This window comes from Numida meleagris, chromosome 10 (assembly GCF_002078875.1).
Source record: "Numida meleagris isolate 19003 breed g44 Domestic line chromosome 10, NumMel1.0, whole genome shotgun sequence".
Taxonomy (NCBI): domain Eukaryota; kingdom Metazoa; phylum Chordata; class Aves; order Galliformes; family Numididae; genus Numida; species Numida meleagris.
In genome coordinates this window covers 142,191-161,667 of record NC_034418.1, presented here as the reverse complement: position 1 = coordinate 161,667, position 19,477 = coordinate 142,191, and the positions used below count along the sequence as shown (strand labels likewise).

General features: G+C 40.1%; 1 protein-coding gene and 1 long non-coding RNA gene across 11 annotated transcripts in view; one reads left to right on the top strand and one right to left on the bottom strand.

Moving 5' to 3' along the window:
• Positions 1-19,477, bottom strand: part of SMPD3 (sphingomyelin phosphodiesterase 3) — a 112,416-nt gene that overhangs the window by 49,509 nt on the left and 43,430 nt on the right. Inside the window, exon 1 of one of the 10 annotated variants that reach the window (XM_021408979.1) lies at positions 8,679-8,931. The exons of 4 other annotated variants lie outside the window; for them this stretch is intronic. The gene's annotated coding sequence lies outside the window, so the exon portion shown is untranslated. Of the gene's footprint in view, positions 1-692; positions 838-3,016; positions 3,122-6,937; positions 7,197-8,678; positions 8,932-19,477 lie in introns of those variants that run through there. 5 more of the 10 variants (XM_021408981.1, XM_021408986.1, XM_021408985.1 and 2 more) reach the window with 5 other exon arrangements.
• The window catches only part of LOC110404573, a 74,169-nt gene that overhangs the window by 40,836 nt on the left and 13,856 nt on the right, over positions 1-19,477 (top strand). Inside the window, exon 2 of the long non-coding RNA XR_002442323.1 lies at positions 17,382-17,498. This is a non-coding gene — a long non-coding RNA (uncharacterized LOC110404573). The remainder of the gene's footprint in view (positions 1-17,381; positions 17,499-19,477) is intronic.

Here is a 19,477-nt window from a genome sequence, read left to right as displayed (position 1 = left end):
CGTACACCTGATTTGCCCTTAATATAGCAACTCTCAGAGATAAATTTGCACTTGTGAAGCAAATTACTTACTACTGGGGAAGTAACAGAGCTGCGTTAGAGTAATATTATTTATCACATTCTGATTATTACTTACCCCAAGTGTTATCAGATTTGGAGTGGTACAGAAGGAACATACTGTTAGCGTCTTACATAATTCATCCTGTTCCCTTGAATAGTTTCTTAAAACAGCATCCCCAGGATGCCTGCTTTTGAAGTTCAACGAGGTACACATAAAGAGAGTAATAATTATAATGGGGGTGTGTAACGAGCTTCACCATCAATGGGAGTCAAAGTACAGGAGATTTTTTTATCTCAGGTAATTACTGCTATGTGCAGTAAATGCACCAGCAGAACTGATGAAATTCAGGCTTTGGATTACGTCTAGCGACAGAAATTCACAAAAGAGAACTTTCGTTTTTATTCTTCATTTGTAATAAGTATCAGACAGGCGTTAGGCTGATAAATCGAGGACCAAGAGACTACAGCTTTGTGTACTGACAGAGCTGGACAGCAGAGCACGGGAAGCAGAACTTCAAATTCCAGTGTGCCTTGGCTGCAGATAATTCCATAGACGCAACTGTTTTCTTGTTAAGTTTGTCAAACTTTCCACTCCACTTATTGTAATACGGTCTAGAGAAATAACTTCCTTACCTGTGTATAGCAGACTGCTATCACAGAAATACCACGGACCAGCATAATCCACCAGCTACACGGTTATCCTGAGGTGGATGGACCTTTCCCGGGGAAGAGAAGGCATTTACCTGCGAGCCACATTCAGTCGCTCTTGAGCTCAATGCCCTGAAGAACCAGGAAGTTCCTAACGCCCCGTGGCCAGAACAACCAGGAAGTAGGCAGATGCATTTTGCTGTAAGTGCTGTCAGACTGAACAGGGACAGGGCCAGGACCACTGAGTTTGCACAGGGTGCTGAAAGCAGGTACCAGCTGGTTACGAGCTTCATTCTGGTTAAAAGGATTATCAATGAGCTTTGATGGGAAGAACAACAGGAAAAACTCGTAATTGCTGGCAGGTGAAAGATTAAAGACATTGTATCTTTTCAAGGACAAGAAATCCTCTCGCAAAAAAAGAAAATAAGAAATAAGTTTTGTGCTCTCTTTTGCTGTTGTTCTATGTTCCGTTTTTCTTATTGACTGTGTTTTTGCATCTCAGACTGTCTGACACATTCAAATAAGTCACTTTGTGGCTGAAATCATACCAGAATTACTAAGTTGTTAGCCTGGATTACCTGAGAATTGCAACTGACTCCAGCACAACAGGCCCGAGCAGCAAGCAGTGAGGCAGACAAGGCTTGGCCGCTCACTTGGCTGATACCACAGCTTGACTTCCAGCATTAAGAGAAACTAAACCAACATCTCAACACAGGTCAGCTTGAGAACCATTATACCATGCTTATAAATGCACAACTGATAAGCATCTCACTGAAACGACAGAAAAAAAGGAAGGAAGGTATGAATGCAAGTGAAGTTAATTCAAAGCAAATTCACATGAGTTCCAAAAACACTTGTCCTGTATGAAAGATCATCTTTGAAGCCATCTCTTAGTTGTCTAAATGCAGGTTTACTGACTTCTTTTTACTGCAACACAGGATTTTCTGTACTGCAACATTATCTGGAAACAAACAGAACATCAACAAACAAAAGTGCTAATTCTGTGTCGATACTTCTCAGATGCCAGGTAGGTGCCTCCGTTTTCCAAGTTCTTCCCTCTTCAGTTGCAAGCACCCTAACAAACAAGTTCTGGGGAAATCATTGCTTTTATTGTCAGCATTGATCTCTTAAGGCAAATGTGTCCTGGCTGTTCAATATGGTTAGATCTGCATAAGCCATTGACATTTATCAGCTACATTACAGCAACTTGCTGTACTTGTGTATCACACCTACTTATACGTTGCATTATAGGACAACTGTGCACTGAAAACTGTTAAATATTTGCTCTAACTTAGGATCCACTTTTTAAAGTCCTCCAGTGAGTCCAGCTACAACGGCTCTTGGTTACAAATCTACACAGCTGATTTGCAGCAAATAATTCAGCCAAGCCTAAACCTTTTTCAAACTGTAGCTGGGCCTTGATAGAGGAAAAAAGGATGAGAAACCTCAAACTTTGTACTGCTCAAGCAGCACAGCCTCTTCTTACCTCACAGGCCAGAATTCAACCCCAAACGTTCCTCTAATGTATTGCTGTTAGGGGAATGTTTGGAAAGCAGATCTAGCAGAAGGCTCTAAGGGCTTTATAGAGAGAGGTTTCTATTAGAAGAAAAAAATCCCAAACATGTAACAACAACAAAAAAAATCATCAAAACAAGTTTTCTGAATGCCTGCCTACACAAGAACATATGCAACTTTCCACCAGGGCTCAAAACAAGACTTTCTTCTGTAATCTTCAGATAGACTATCTTACAGAAACATGCTTAAAAACACAGATTAATACTCATCAGCACCACTGCTGTACTTTTAAAGAAATGTCAGAGTCAAGAATTTGAATAATACTGTAAGTGCTCACTTGCCCTTCTATTACTAAACGTAAAGGTGATGCTACCTGCAGATTATGGTAATACCACAGCAGCTGAATGCCAGCTTCTCTCACCGGGACACAAGAGCCTCGGCTGCGGGTGTCAGATGCCACAAACTCCTCCAGGGGAGATCTCATATTCCTGACACTTTTCCCTTAATTTGATCACACTTCAAAGAAAGGCATGTAAAAAACAACAGTGAAAAGGCTAACAGGGCAGCATGCAGAGAAGTTAAACAGAATTCAATTAAGACAGCTCGTACATAACACCTGCAGTCTCAAACACAAGGAAGCTTTGAGGCAAATGACTCAATCCTTACTCCTCTGGATTTTTGAAGTATAGGACCGCAGCAAGTTCCCCAGACAGGCAGTCAGTGGTCAAACTCTCCCAATCAAATTAGCACTGTCATCAGCATACACGGATATTAAAAACAAAACGTGTTCGTACTGTGAATACGCTCGGTCTCTCTCCAGTTACCTATGAAAGAGCTGCTCTCTGTCTGAAGCAACACACTTGAGACTTCACAGGAAGTACAACATGCGAGAACATTCATCAGCTGTAGCTCTGGCAACCGCAGGGAAAACAGTTGAGGAGGATTATTGGATATTGTGCTTCATATGAAGAGGCTGCAGGCTGATGAGGTTTAACTGTTGTAAGTTCAGTTTCACACGGTGCAGCCAGGGCAGACTTAATTCAATGAAAAAAAGTCTTATTTATGAATAGATAAGCTAGGTAATGTTCGCATCAAATATTTAAAGAAACCAGAATGGAAGATGTGACTTCACTTTCTGATACAAATCTGTTAGCCCCGGGTTTGCAGATTCACCACCTGCTGGGCCTATTAGTTGCCCTGCCTCCCTCCCTGTGATCTCTAACCATAACTTCCTTTTCCTCAGAAAAGTTCTTTTAATCGCTCCTATTTCTTATTTCAGGGAGTGTATCTATTGTTACCGTTACATCACAGGAATTCCCAAAAACATAATCATCAACAAAAGACTGCCATTTCCACAGTAGGAAACATGAATCGTACAGGGTGTTTCACCTCACCCTCTCTTTTTTCCACGGTTTTCCTTTCACGCAGGCAGGTACGTGAGTGCTGCTAATACACCTGTTTTTCTATCCACTTCTAGTTATTCAGCATACTGGGGCTTTTAAGGTAGCACTTCTACCTCCTCCTAGATTAAAAGCACTACCTTCAAAACATGCTAAAATGAAGAGCAATATTAGAGCAATGAATCAGAGAATCTTGTCACCAACTTTCATCTCAGAGGCCGTGGTAATGGCAGAATGAAGAACTGAATGAACTGTCAGGCCAGGACTGAAGGACGACCTGCACAATATTCTAATGCTGAAATTCTAAATAACTTTCATTACATTTTTTGGATGCATCTGTAGGAAAAACTTCATGACCTGAGAAAGGACCAAAGCAGCCAATACAGGACAAAGCATCAACTCACAACCTTCTAGACTTGCTTCACTGTTTCTGACTTCTCTGTATCAAGTATGGTTCAAAGGTAAATCCAGCCCTGCCTCTGCCTCCACGCCACCGCTCAGTGCGAGCAGCTGAGCCAGGGTGATGCAGAAACTGCTGAGCAGCAGCAGGAGCTGGGGCAGAAACAGTGAGCAGCACTCCTGTTCTTGCACCAGTCACCAGCCCATACACGAGCTCTAGGCTCTCTGTGCGCACTCCTCACTCCCTGTCCAGCTTCCCGTTCCAGGCTGTCTTTTCCGCTTGAGTTCTGCACTGCGTTAGGTCTTGAACTTGGGCACAGCTTGTTAGGGAGGCACCTCACTGATGAGAAGCGCCACGAGCTAGGAAACCCCCAGCCAGTCGGCATGTCAGGAGACAAGCTGCCCCCCGAAAATAGGCAAGAATTTTATTATTTGTGGTAATCATCAGTTGTGAAATGCTACTCAAACAACTTCCCTTGCTGAGATCACTTAATCTCTGGCCCCGCGTCCCACCCATTCACACAGTCGGCTTTCAGGAAAGCAGTAACCATCTATCTTGGTGTCTTTGATGAACAAACTACTATTCATCATATAAGATTTGCCATTATTATATATAAGTTATATTCCAGACCTATTACATTAAAAACTGACGCATTTTCATCAACATAATTAATGTTTGTTGTATTATCACTCAAATAAATACATTCAGTTGTGATTGGAGAACAACACTCAGCTCTCAAATAGCACTCTGTATCTGCAGATCAGCGCCAAGCAGCTGGTAATTCAGCTTTTGTGAACGGTCATCAGCATGACTAGCGTGTTAACAGCTCAGCCACGGAGCAACACTTAGAGGCATTCTTTTAAAGGTTAATGAAACAGCTCAGTACGTACTTCAGCAGTGACTGTTTCTAAGAAACTGGTTAAAGACAAATGGGCCTCACTTGAATTTTAATTCAAGTTACAGTTTTAATCTGAACAGTTAATATAGGCGTTGCCTGATTGTTATGAATATATGCTTGTTCCTGTGGTATCCCGCTTAGATTTGTTCACATTAATTGCATATGGTGTTACTGATTAAATTCACTGGGAAAGAACACAATGCTCGTATATAATGAGTAATTCACTCTCAGCTTGTTGATTCTAAGTTCAGAATCACTGCGTCAGTTCACATGCAGAATATGTGAAGTGTGTGCTATACTTGGTTCACGGAGAAAGCTCGTACCAATAGCAGCCCTAACTATTCAGCATTACACTTGTATGCTACTACTTGCTTAATTTTACATTAATTTAGCCACCCACTAAAATATATATCTTTTTTTACAACATACATGTGCATAGAGCCCAAACATCCATTTGGAAGCATTCGGCATTAATATATTTTCATTAATATAATGCATTCACTGTGAAGTCTCCCACTGGAGTCCTCGAAGAATTAAAAACAGAGTGCATAGCATCAGCTCCAAAGATCTGAGAACCAAAACAAATAACCAACCACCCATCCAGGCAGGCTATTAAGAAAGCTTCACCTGAGATACAGCTGCATAAAATTTGGAGACGACTGTAACAGTTACCAGCTGCAAGTAAATAAACAGGTCTTTCTTAGGCACATACCTTCCTCTCCTCTCCAACTTTCTCCTGTGAGTATCACTGCAAACCTTTTGAAGATAACACTTAGATTATTTGAAAGCAAACCAAAGCTAGCTGAATAATCTATGGAATGAATGCAAGGAATCTGTGTACTTAACACTTAAGTATATTCATTTTAAGAATTCATTTATGATAAACAGCCTATCTTGAATTCTAAATGTTCCATTACTCAAGCACAGACGGCTTGTAACAGCTCAGTAGATCAGACATCCTCACTGGGAATACACAGTGCTAGCCAACAGATCAGCAGCCATGTTTTCGAGTCTTTCCTTCCGCTACTTAACTCTCACAGTGCAGATTTTATCCACGTATTTCCACGAGCAGCTCATGTTTGAGCAAGAGGGAGCTGTGTAACTCCAAAGACAGAATCCATCCAGCCGTTTTGCACAGGGGCAGACCATGACACTCATGCCAGGCACTAATGACTCCGAGGGGACTCAGGACAGGAGCTGGGATGCTTGTCAAGGAACGATCTGGAGCACTGCAAAACTTGTCTTCAAGAGGGAACTTCTTCTGTACCATGCTAACCATGCTCATGACTTTCCTCACCTAAGACTTCATCTATATGAAGTGATAAGTGTGTAGGTGTGCATGAACTTTCATTTATGTACTTGCATATATTAACTTTGACTAGTAAAACTATTAAGCTATTTTATAATTGTACAGATAATAGCTGTAGAAAAGAACTGGCGGTGTTATTTTTGCACAGGTGTGCATTTTAATATCACCAGTCTATCCTTCTCCGTTGTATTAAATGTTCCAGTGAATGATTCTTTGCATTCAGACAGCGGGAAAGTATTTTTACTTTATGATATAAAATCGTCCTAAAAACAGCAGAAAGTAATTAAAAATAATCACAGATAATATAAAATCAAATAAACCATCAGGAATATATCTTCTGCGTGTGGAGATGCCAAGGGAAAAAGGAGCAGTGGCAGATGAAACTCCCTCCTGAGTAAATATCTTCTGGGGATGAATTCAATATAGTGTGCATCCCTGTGGATGAAGAAACTCCAAATACGTGTAGCATATATTTATCTGTTCATTTTCTCCCCAGTGTGGAAAAAAAGATATACTACCACAGAAACAAAAATCGGACTCTTATCAACACATTAAGGAAGGAAACAACTGACTGCACCCCTTATGGCCCTGGAAACCTGCTCCTACTAAACCAGCTCCCACGCCACTCTAATGGGTGCTACCTGCATGCTGTTATGGGAACACATCGTGTTTGTCTCAGAACAAGAGATGCCGCTTTTCCCAAATTACCTGAATGTCGCTCACCACGTACAGTTGTTCCTAGACTATCCTTCTGTCACTGTCATCCCTGTTGAAGGTAATTGATGAGGTGCAGTGAAATGTTGCTGTAGCTCGGAGCGCTGTGTGTTCAGCAGTTCTTCAGCCCATCGACCCCTCCCAGCCTCGTGGAAGGAGCACGCGCCGTCTGAGTGCCACACGTGGGGCTTGTTTTGGCCTTAAGAAATGGAGCTGGTATTAAGTCTCGGCATTCTAAATCTTGGAACTGCTTTCTTTTTTTTCCTCACCATTTCTATGGAATTTCGGTCACTTCATTTTCTTCTTAATTAAAAGTATTTTTGTTACATCTTTGTGTTTGGTGAGCAACGGTACATGAAAAGATGTTCCATGGGACCTTGTGCAGCAGCTCTGCTTCTCTATCTGATGCTTTGTATTTGATAACCCAGATGGTCCCTTCTAGTCTTACATTCCTTGCAGAGGACACCCAGTACTGTGAACTGATGCCACATGGTACAGAAAAATCACTGTTTTTTCTTTTTTTTTTTTTTTAAATGTTGTGCAGTTATTGCTCAAGTTTTAGGGTTATTAATGTAGTTTCAATCAATGAAAAGCACAATTGTCAAATGAAGCTCGTGTTAGGAACGTAAGCTCTGCAATCAGAAAATTAAGCTAGCTCTAACAGGCAGCAGAGGTATGAACACAGCATCGCTTCCCCCAGATCTGCGGCAGAACATGATTACTGAAAATAAATGCAGTCCCAAAAACATGGGAAGGAAACATCAAATTTGATAATGCTAAAATAGTTATGACTTATTTTTCTGTAGAAGTGAATATTTCACAAATACAAGAAAAACAACTCACTATCACTGATCCTACCCTCAAAGGTTCTGTGCTTTCTTGCAGCAAGGATTGTCTTTTACAACGTGTCAGCATGGTAACAGGCGTAGTGAGCTTCCAAGCTCACAGGAACCCTTTACATGACACTCAACATAAACAACAAAACTGATTTTTAATGACAAAAGGGAATGGCAGGCCCAAGATCAGTCCTTGTTCCTGTGCACATTTCAGTTACTCATGGTATTAGCTATGAGGACTAACCAGTACTTTCAGATAGATAACCTGTAGCACCATTCACATGCGTATGTCAACAAAACATAATGGTAACCCTGAGCCAACAGGGCGTAGAAGTTAGGAATGAACTAATCAGGAAATGTCATCAAATCCAGTTTGCAATAAAAGTGAAGTTGCTGACTGGAAAATTTAATACATTACTATTTATGTAAAAGTCAACAAGGAACTAAAGCACTACTGCCTGTTAGGCATCTCCTTCCGAATACACCGCTCACAACTCATCCTGTTCAGACATCTACATCAGCTATCCAAACATTCATTATGGCTTCTGTATTACTGAGAACGTGTTTCAGAAAGCATGACTTGTTTGTAAGCAAGTAGCTACTAGATTAGAAATGTTTGTCCTGAAACTGTGAAAACAGTATGAAGTCTTACCAAAGACTTTCCTATTGAAAAGCCTTTCTAAACCACCTTTGTTTCCACATGAGAGATTTTTAAAAGCCACAAAGAACAGTTTGGTCCTCAAATACCTTTAAAAATGTCTTTGACAGAAAGCCACCAGGGAACTCATTCAGTGTTTCAGCTCTTTTTCCATCACTACAAATCAGAGCTTTGTTTCTTCTCTGCAAAAACAGCAACATAGATTTATGCAGTTTCTCAGAATTAAGAATGAAATATAAACCTCCTTAGATACAAAGCATCCGAAGTGGGGTTTTCTGATCTCCATCTCACCTTGCAGGATTCAGAGAACTTAACCCACTGCCAGGTAACCGCAGTGCTAACAACCTGCCCCACCGATCCAGATGTAGTCTTGCTGAACTAGGACAGCTTAAGAGAAATAATCAAAGAGAACGTGAAAAATTCTTCAGAAGTATCTGTAAGAAATGGTAGTGAAGGGGCAAACACAGCAGTCACCCAGCGCAAACTTTGCACCAATAAGAGAATTGTTTGCAAACTTACACGGGGAAAGGTAACGGGCTGTCACACCCACGGTGAGCAGCTGCTTTACAGTAATAATTACTTATTGTTTGGATCAGTTTCCTTCCCCATGTTTGCTCACTAACGTACTGCCTGATGTGAAATTCAGTAGCTGACCCAGGATGGGATTTACAGGACAATAATTTGATTGTCTTCCTTTAACTCAGTAACTAAAACAGTCAATATCACCCCAGACTTTGAAATGCTATTGCTGTATAAGGCACTGAAAACAATGACCAAAAAAAACCCCCAACCATTTCAACAACTTCTGCAAACTAAACAAAGGTGTGGGTGAAGCGTACATGAAAAAGGAAATGAAAATGTTATATAGTCTGAACTATGAGACATGAAGTTATTTTCAAGGTTTAACATCCCCTTTGGATTGAAACCAAATATAACGTACAACAAACATGGACAGTATCCCCAAATCCACTTTCAATATCAGCCTTTGAAATCTAAATGAACTCTTCAGTGTTACTGCTGAGTTGGAAATATTTTACACTGATCAACTGACGCAAAAAGCTCTATCCATCCTGACCAGTCATCGCTGGCCATCAGAGCTATGCTAAGTGAGAGCATTTTCAGAATTGTTTGCTGCCGTTGGTTTCTAGAGGCAGAAGTGAATCCTCACGGGGAGCTAGGAGTATAGCTACTGCTAACGCACACAGCTACCACGTGATAAAATCACAAAGAGCAAGCATGACCAAGAGGTTATTTTGAATCTCAGGAGGCCAGGAAGCTTTAACAGAGATGGGAGAAGCAACATTTTAAAATTAAAAAGTATATATATGCACATATAAGGAAAAGACTAGGCTAGTCCACATTTCATGTGTATGCATGAAAGTCATAAAAGTAGGTTTCTACCTTTTACATGGAATATATATAATTGATATAACATTTACACACACACATCGTTTTTGCAACCTTTCCATTTGCAGAGCACCTAAAACAATGTAAAAGACTGATCCAGGAGATGCTTTTCCCTTTCTGATTTTGATTTAAGCCTGCTAAAGCAACACTTAGACGCTGAGTTCATTCTATGGTTTGAATCTACACACAGAAGTAATAGATTACTTTTAAAGTGGGAGCCCAACAAAAAGAAATACATTTTGCTCAGCTGTTAGGTAAAGCACACTGAAGATACTGTAGAGAAAATGACATCTATCAAACTAGTATTTAATCTGCAACAATAGAAGACTAAGTATTCCAAACATATCTGCGTTTTTAAATGGGTATTCCAACTGCATTGAAGATCAGCTTTATTCAAATGAAAGTGTGAACTATTCCTCAAATTTGTGCTTTATTAAAATGAAGTTTGCACAGAATAATAATTACACAAAAAGTACAGAAGTCTGGGTGAAATTGACCTTTAAAAATGTATGTGAAGAAAGAGGTAATGTGTTTGACACTGCCTTTTTGTGACATTAATCTCCTTTACAATGGAAGTTCTTGCAGCATACATGAGAGAAGAATCTGACCACAAGATCACTGTCATATTGCTGCCACATCGTTCCTTAAAAAATAAAAAAAGAGGAAAAATCATCATGTTCACCATTCCTTCTGTATTCCGAGACAGTCTGTGCTCTCTTCTATCTAATTGCAGGAATGCAATGAGTTGTGATTCATTTTCATATTTTAGTCTTTTAAATGTGTGCTCAAAATGGTATCTAATCTCCAAGTGCTTTAATGCTGTATTATTCTGTCACCTGAAGCAATGCATGGAAGGGAGCGTGGGGGAAGAAAGAAAGACGGGAGGTTATTTCCTGAAGATGTCCTAGGACAAGCAAAGAAACTGACTGTGATCTAATGGAAATCTTCTCACAGACACCTGCAAGTCACTTTGTTGAAGTCCAGATGCCTAAAAGTGAAGCAGAGAGGAGCCCTCTGAAATCAGACCCTTCGGTTTCCCAGGCAGTTCATACTGAAAGCTACCTTTACAGTTCAGAATTCAAAATAACTGATAACGGACACAAGAAACTAGCTGGAATTAGCTTCTTGAAGATATTCTGTTACTTGGTTAAAGTTCTGACAATCACCTCAGTCCTTTACACAGAGCTGTGCCACTCCTGGCTGCCACAGGCTTATTCTTCCAGTGCAGACAGGCGCTGATACACTTTGATCAAAGGAAATGAGCAGAGCTCAGTTAAAGACTTTTCAAGAGCACTGACCTCCAGAGCTGTTCTCATCTGTAGAGTTTCTGGACTAGGTAATAAATACAAAACAGTACTGAAAGTAGAAAATGGAACCCAGATTGGAGTCCTGTTCTCTATTTCCAAGACACTGCGTTGTTCACTCCTTACGTCCTGAACACTCTCTGAAGAATCAGTGGGAGAAAATGACAGAGCAGAAACACTGCTCAAGGAGTTCTCATAGCCTCGGGCTGTAGTGCCAGTAAGCTGCTGGTGTACAACCACACTTAACCCAGTAGGCTAGGATAAAGGTCAGAGGACCAGCAATACACAGTTCTCCTTAGAAGGATTACAAAAACTTGTCTTTTGCTGAAAAGGGCCCTTCCTAACACATATATAAACTAAGCAACACTTGAATTGTTGGGATATGTGTTCCTGAAGTAAAAACTTTGCTGCCAGCCACACAGATAAGCACCAGATGCTAAATTTGGAACTGTCACATTCGAATCCAGATTGAAAGCTGGGTCTAACATTCTTTTCTGCTAGCTTTCCACAGTCGTAGTTGCAGCTTTCCATCATTCACTATCTTTCCCTAACGTATTTGTTCTAGTATTTTCTTCTACATTGGTACTATAAATACAATAGCATGAGGGATTACACGAAAAGAAAGTAGTCATACGGACTGAATGCGTGTGCTTTTACAAGCATCTTTAAAATCCAACCTATTAAAATGTACAAACACGTAATAAAAAGGTGACTCATATAGTACAAGTCTGTTATTCATATGCAAACATAGAAAGAAAACGGATGTGTTTGTGAAGGAGTGAGGAAGGAGTGCTACACAAAAGACCAACTTAGAGAATTCTTCTCTGAACTATGTTGTTACAGTGAGAGAACACTTAGGAGACAGACAATATAAAGGAATCTAAATGAGCAGCCTCAGAAAGGCAAAGGCTTGTTCATGTCCTGAGAGACGCTCACTGGCACAGAACATACACTGATGTGTGTAGCAGCTAAATATTCCACGTGTAGCCGGGGAGGCTGTGAGTTTCTCTCACCACAACTTCTTATTTATTCTCTCACTGTTGTAAGTCACGACTTACCAATCACACAGCAAAGCCTGAACTTCAGGTCATGTAATTATCAAAGTACACTGATATGTTATTTAGTTTCAGTACTCCGGTGAATTCAAAGTTTTCCTCTGCTCTACTCAGATGCTATATCAACTTCAGTACTCAAACAGTTTGTGGGCTGGTGAAAATTGTTTCAATATGAAATTAGCTGTCATACACTGTACTACGGAGAAAAAAAAAATCTAAAGTCTTCAGTTTCAATTAGAAAAAGGAGCAGGAAATAGAGGGAAATAAGGAGAGAAGAACAAAACAGCATACTGAAGTGACTGGATCGGCAGGTGTTGTCAGTATCATTGGTAAGGCTTCTGAGGAACAAAGGAGAGTTTAAATTATAAACAAAGCAAGGGAAGGCAGCAAAGTTTGACATACACCTGGGGGCCATTCCTCCTTTGCAGAAACAATAACCTGGATCTGAATTCCTGAAAACAGCAAGCAACAACAAATGTCTTTCTATGACACACCGTCCTGTTTACACACATCATCCAACACAAGCCAGAAACCGTCCAGAATCCTCCAAAAATAACACTGCCTATCAGAATCCATTTAGAGAGCTGCAATCACCACAGAATGAGGAAGAATGCTGTAAAAAACACCAGCTAAAATGGAGAGTTGTAAAATTAGCTAGGTTTAGGTAGGATGTTCCAGGGCATTTTCCAGAAAATAGAGAAAAATGCTTTCACTTTTAAAAATGTCACCTGCTGCCAGCAAGCCTGAAAGGCTCTGGGAAAAAGCTCAGCGTGTTTCCAAGATCAATTGATCAAGAGCTTTCAGAATCCAGGAGCAAAAAAAGCAGGAATCTTGACAAGAGCCATGCAATCAGAATGCTAATGGAACACGTGCTGCCATCCCAGTACGGACAAAAGAGGCGAAACGCTGTTATTATTTGTTATTACCAAACTCTGCGTGCCTGGATGGCCCTTTGTGCAAACAAACACATGCACAGCTTTAAGGAAAATACGACAGCAGCACAAGCATAAACTATAGCATTAATGCAAAAGCAAACAAATGACAAAAACAAACAAAGCACCAAATGAACACAGCAGCAGCTCCCCATGACAGCTTTCAACACATCAGACCAAGAAATCAAAAGCTGGGATAGAGTCTGCAGCTCAAATTTTGTCGTTTAAGAATTCAGCAGCACAGCTTTCCAGTTTCTACACATCTGTCTTGTTGAACTGTCTTACATTAAAAAAAAATTCTAAATGAAGTAGAAAATGTTTAATAACATCTCTTACATTTCTGGTAGTCTTTTTATAATGACACCGTGTGTAATTGCACTTGAACTGCTCGTCTTGCACTGACCACATTCTGTGCTGTATCCTTTTATTTCTTCAGCTCTCCCATTCAAATTTAATATCACTTCCACTATTTTTCATTATTTATGTATTTCCTTCTCTCACTTTCCATTACAACCTCTCATATTTAATTGAGCTATCCCTGTATATTCCAATGGACTGTTACATAAAGCTCCAGTTTAAAAAGTCTAATAATAAATACACCGTGAATAACTAACACACTGAGAACTACGGGCACATAGGTACCGACCCTGACAGCATCCCAATGGATTATGTTGTTACTACTCTATATTAATTTTTTCATGATGAGCTGCATTAACATTCTGCATTTTAATTCATGAATACTGTGAATAAACTCATAGCTCCTTCAGAATGTTTAACAGCATTACCGTAGAACAACATTAGAAAGACGATCATAGAAAGTTTCCAACTGCTCTGTCAGCTATAATGAAATTTTAAGTATCAGCATTAAGAAAAAAACCCATAAAAAAGAAAGATAATTCATTTGAAGCTTATTTAAAAAAAAAAAAAAAGTAGAGCTATCTCATTACCAGTATCAACAAAAGATATTGAGATTTCTTTTTGCCAATAAACTAGCAAGATCTGCTAGCAGGAGTGCGCCAGGCAGCCTTCCTCGCAGGGAAGGAAAGGAATCAAGCAGCACTGAGACCTGGCAGGCAGCGCCACAGGAGAACCTGGAACTACTTCCCTCTAATATCAGCAATTATGAGCACATGGTAGAGGTCTTAATTACTTTATCAGATACAGAGTTCAGCTCAAGATTTTTTTGCTTGGGCAGTAATTAAGTATGGTAAATTTTATTCTTAGATTTTAGAATTGCATGGGGATACTCAACAGGCCTTCCTATTGTCTTGGGAAGTTCTAATCACACAACTCTGCCACATCAGCCTTAAATATTCAAGAGATTCCTACGAGAGCATCCCACTGCCAGTTTAATATGACTGGCCACATTCTTTATTATAAAGCCCACTGCCAGCAATAGATTAGCATCAACTAACTGTGTCCAGCTCTTGGGTCCTTCTCCTTTTTAGCCTGTTCTGTGACTTAAATTGTCTCCTTCACTCTTCCTCCACAAATGACAGCTTATTTAGCAATGCAGAAGCTCCATTTTAAGTACATCTTGCAGGATTTAAGCCTAAAAGCAGCTCAGCACATAAAGATTAGCGCAAGCACACCCAAGGATCAAGCTGCAAACTCCAGGGCTCTGGTCTTTGACAAATGAATCCACTACAGGAAAATTCAAGTGACTATCTTCTGAAAGCATTCCTGAGGAAAGTGGGAGTGGAGAAGGGTAACACGCTAAAAAGAAGGCATCTGTTTATTGACTGGATATTGTAATATACTTTCTGCTCTTACAATGCAGTTAGTTAGTATTTATGAGGCACACTTTCAATCTGGTGGTTAATTTCCGCATTCAGACAATCCAATGCTTTTTAATTCAGAGGCATGGCTTCACTTACATTTCAGAATACTGTGTTCATTTCCTGTGTAGGGGAAGGTACCTAGATATAGTGCATGGTTACCACTTAAATCATGATTTCAGGTGTTCTGTCTGATAACGCGGAATGCAAACATTGAAGTGCCTTCTGTGAGCTGATTTCCCACGATTCGTAATTCATCACTAGTTAGGGCTACGACCTTGAGAAACAATTCAGGGACCCACAACTCATCTAGCTGTTATGAAACAGAATCGTAGAATGGCTTGGGTCAGAAGGGACCTCAAAGATCATCTCCCCCAGCTGCAGGCAGGGTTGCCAACCTCCAGATCATGTCTTGCTGTTGCCCAGCTTCCTCCCACTAAAGTAGCTGCAAAGGTGGCTGCGTTACTTTTTGCAGAAAGTACATTCCTACACATTGTTTCACAAAGTTATTACACCCGAGGCCTGCTCAGTTCATTAGCTAATGACAGTTTTCTGAAAAACAAACTCTGTCCAGTGTGGGACACAAAGATAATGGCAGAGCTCTTTTTAATGCAGTTGCAGCAGGCATCCAAGAATAGCGGCACGTGGTCATTCCGCTGGATAACAGCAGTTTCATTTGAGCACCAGCTGCAGAATTTGGCCTTAGAAGCAGCAGTTCTGTTGTTAAGAGGCCCACAGAAATCCCAAGCTGGTGATATAACAACAGAGCCAAAAGCTTCTTTCTTTACAAGAAAAAATCTGCAAAGTTGACATGTGCTTATGGATGTTTTCATCAAATGAAACGTCCATTACAGTTACATACAGTTGGTTGGTACACAAATCCTATAGTTCACAACCTAAAAATACAGGCTGTCCAAAGGAATTCTACACAAATATGAAAAAGGCAAGTTTTATCAAGTGATAGCTCCAGAGTCTTCCCCTCAGCTTAATTAATTTATACTTTTACAGGAAGGGACTGGGGCTATGAAAATCTCTGTTAAGCCAGAATTACAACTCCAGTGCTTTCATAGTTGAATTTTGTGGAGGAATAAGGAGCGTGCCCAAGGAATTCATCCATCAGACTGAGTCACACGAAGACAGCTTACTGTGCAAGCGTGGCAGTCCAAGACAGATGGTATCTATCAGATATATATCCAAGACAGACAATTGTGCATGTCACGTAAAATATATGTTGTACAAAATTAGTCACCTGTGTCATCTCTGTGTATCCTATGTACCAGCATAACAGCTGCTATGCAGCAACTCCTAATTAGACCTTCTGCACTCACTCCTCTTTCTACAGTTCAGGCCGCATTAACGTGATGCTTGCGGATGTCAAGAACAACTTCATTGAGCCTGGTGCAATACAAAAATTCAAATATATGAAGCTCTGTCTGCCACCTCAGAAAAGCACTGCCAGAGGAAATCGCTGGCCAGCAGAAAGGGCTCAGATGCAGTCGTATCTTAGCTGTCTTTAAAATTCCATTTGTATATCTCCAGTTTACCCAGCTGCGCCCGGCAGATCTAAACCACGTTCCCCTGCTTTTCATAACTTTCTAAGTATCTACTAGCAGGCCAGCTTTTTGAACTTGGGTTATAACATGCATTAATCCTTGTATAATTCCACATAACTGGCAGTAATAGAGTTAGTTACTTTTTTGGCTGAGATGTTACCTTTCAGCAGCATTTTCAGTGTTTATTATTAAACACTAAACGCACTTGAACATTTCTTAGTGTAACTGTGGAGTAGAAAGAAGGAATCCTCATTGGGACATTACATAAACGCAGTTAGCATTAATTCCACTCTGTTGCTTTCTTTACCAAAAATAATATGTAAAAATATGGTAATTTAGCTATTTTTAATTAGCTGCAATTGAACCAAAGGCTGTTTTCTTTAATATGACCCAAGAAAAATCTAAATAGCCTACTACATTTTGGGGCTACATGAGCTTTAAGGCACTTCCAGTCCAAATCTCCCAGACTGGCATTTCTAGTGCACAAAGTCACCTCTCAGGGAGTTGAAAAACTTAGTAAAATATCCCACAGAATTTCTACTTACACAACCAGTTCATGGCGTTCCAGGAAATTTCAACTAAGTAAACCTGGCAAACTCAACATGTTATAAACAGCTCTGACTATACTTTGCATGTATTTGTGAGTGGGGTATTGAGGAAAAATAAAGCAGCAGCAGCAGAAAATTGAGCTGTTTAACTCTTTAAAAAGATTTATTTCGAGAAGTGAGTAGGCTAGTGAAGGTATTAACAGGCGCTTTCCAAATCACAGTCACTAATTCAGAAGTTTCCAATTGGCCAGCACTGTAGAATTGTAAAACACAATTCTAACCAAGGTCTGCTAAGGCCTTAGAAATTTATGACTTGCTTCAAACTCTACTGAGAATTGATAGTCCTTAACCACGACATCTCCTTCAGTCCCAGGAAGCACACACAGAGGTGGGAGAGAAGAACATGGAGCAGTGCCCCTTCTCCTGAATCTGAGAGGAATGCTTGTGTCATGGCAGCAGGCTCCAAAGCAGGATACAGCATGAGGTGAGCACCTCTAGAACATCAAGAAAAAAAGGTTTGTCTTTGGTATTTGTCATATACCTGTATCAGATGTAGGCCAATGTAGAAAAATCACATGTAAACACAGAAACATCTGTAGAGAAAACTTGGTCCTGCACCAGCATCTCATGTGTCAGCTTTGGTAGTGGTCCTCTTGTGAAACACTGTGCTCGTCTTTGTGTTGGCAACACAATTAGACTGCAAGTACAAAGTAAATGAACATGTGATTCTATAGAGACAACTGGCCAGCAGGACTTGAGTCAGAATACACTTGCACTTCACAGTATCACATCCATTTTATGAACCTTTTTGGGGGGAAGTTACTATATTCTGTATGTTTTGAAATGCTAGGTTTTCCCAAGCTACACAGAAGAAAGAAACTGAAGTGTGAATAGAGAGGGAGAAAGGAACAACAGAAAGACCAGATGAATGCATAACATTAATTTTACAAATAGTAAAATGTACTGTACATGAGAGCTGCACATAATGCTCAGCTGCATGGAAAGGTACCTCCCCACCTATCACACAGAACTTAATTTCACAGCATTCATCTCTGTGTGGTTACACCCTAGGGAACAGCGTTGCCATGGTAATGCAGGCTCTAGGCCTGCCTTTTTTCTCCCATTACCACTCACACACGGCTTTTGTTCGGTTAAGATTCAAATAAATTCAGACTGATAGCACTGTTTATTTGGGGCAAAAAGGAGATGAGGGGATTTACCTGAAAACAAAAGCAGCCCTGCAGGAGGGAGATGTATAAACACAGCTTAGATTAAAATAAATCAAGGAAAGTTGTACATGGCTGCACTCAAAATAACATCGAGAGAAAATATCAAAAATTGTATCAGTCTGACTGCAGCCATGTTAAGGACAGAACAGGATTAAATTTCATTTTTAATCAGGTGACTTCATTACCAATTTCAGTAGAAAAAGGAGAAGATTGGGCCAAACTAGACAAAGTCTTTAACAGACAGATAAGCGTATTTGAAATTTTCTTTTGTAAAATGAAAGTGTTTTTCCAAATAAGTTTGACCTTAAGTTACTTTAATAGCAATCATAGACCCAACATTTCATACAGACCCAACATTATGCGTAGGAAAAAAAAATGCAAATCAATTGTAACATTTTTCAAACAAAGAATGCCTGAACTCATGCTCCCCCTATTAAATCACAGAAAAGTCAACTGCACTCCTGAAACACGGCATCCCAGGAGACTGTCAGAAAAAAGGTCTGAGAACCACGTAGGTACAGTTTAACCTTATCCGTGGCACTGAAGGATTCCCTCAGTGAGTTGGTGAAACAGTTTCCTGTTAGCGCTGTTCTTTTCTACACTCCAGCTGTACCGCACGCACAAACCTGACCCAAAGACACAGAGTGTGTAACACAGGATAGAGGAATTCATCAGACAACGTTTGTTGGGGACATGCCGTAGGGATGGTACTGGGCCGCAGTGCGCCCTCACAGTGTAGGAGATACTTGATGCTCAAGAATTGAGTGAATTAAGTAATCCTGTCAAACTACAGGTTTATACAACTTTATTTTATATACGTCAGGATATACTCAGAAAATGTGCTGATTAAATTACTCTCTGGGCATTAAAGCCACCTATAAAACGGGGTGTCCCTTTGCACCATCTTGTCATAATATCCCCATCTCTTCTTGCAGAAACAAATGATTCTGACACCTGGAAATTCTGGCAACTCACTGTGACTTAGATGCACTGTCACAGTGCTATCCCAATTGCAGTTTGTTCTTCAAAGTGTATTTCATTTCCAAGGTGATGATGTAAGAAACAAAGCAATAACAGATTCTCTTTTAAAAGTCAATTAAATTTCAAAAGCCTTTAATCCATTTCTTTGATACTGTAGTCTAGGTGACCCTTAATCAGATCTCAGCTTCTATCTTTCCAGCTCTTTATATTCTAACAAGAAAAATACTCTAAGCAATATAATTAAAAGAAACAC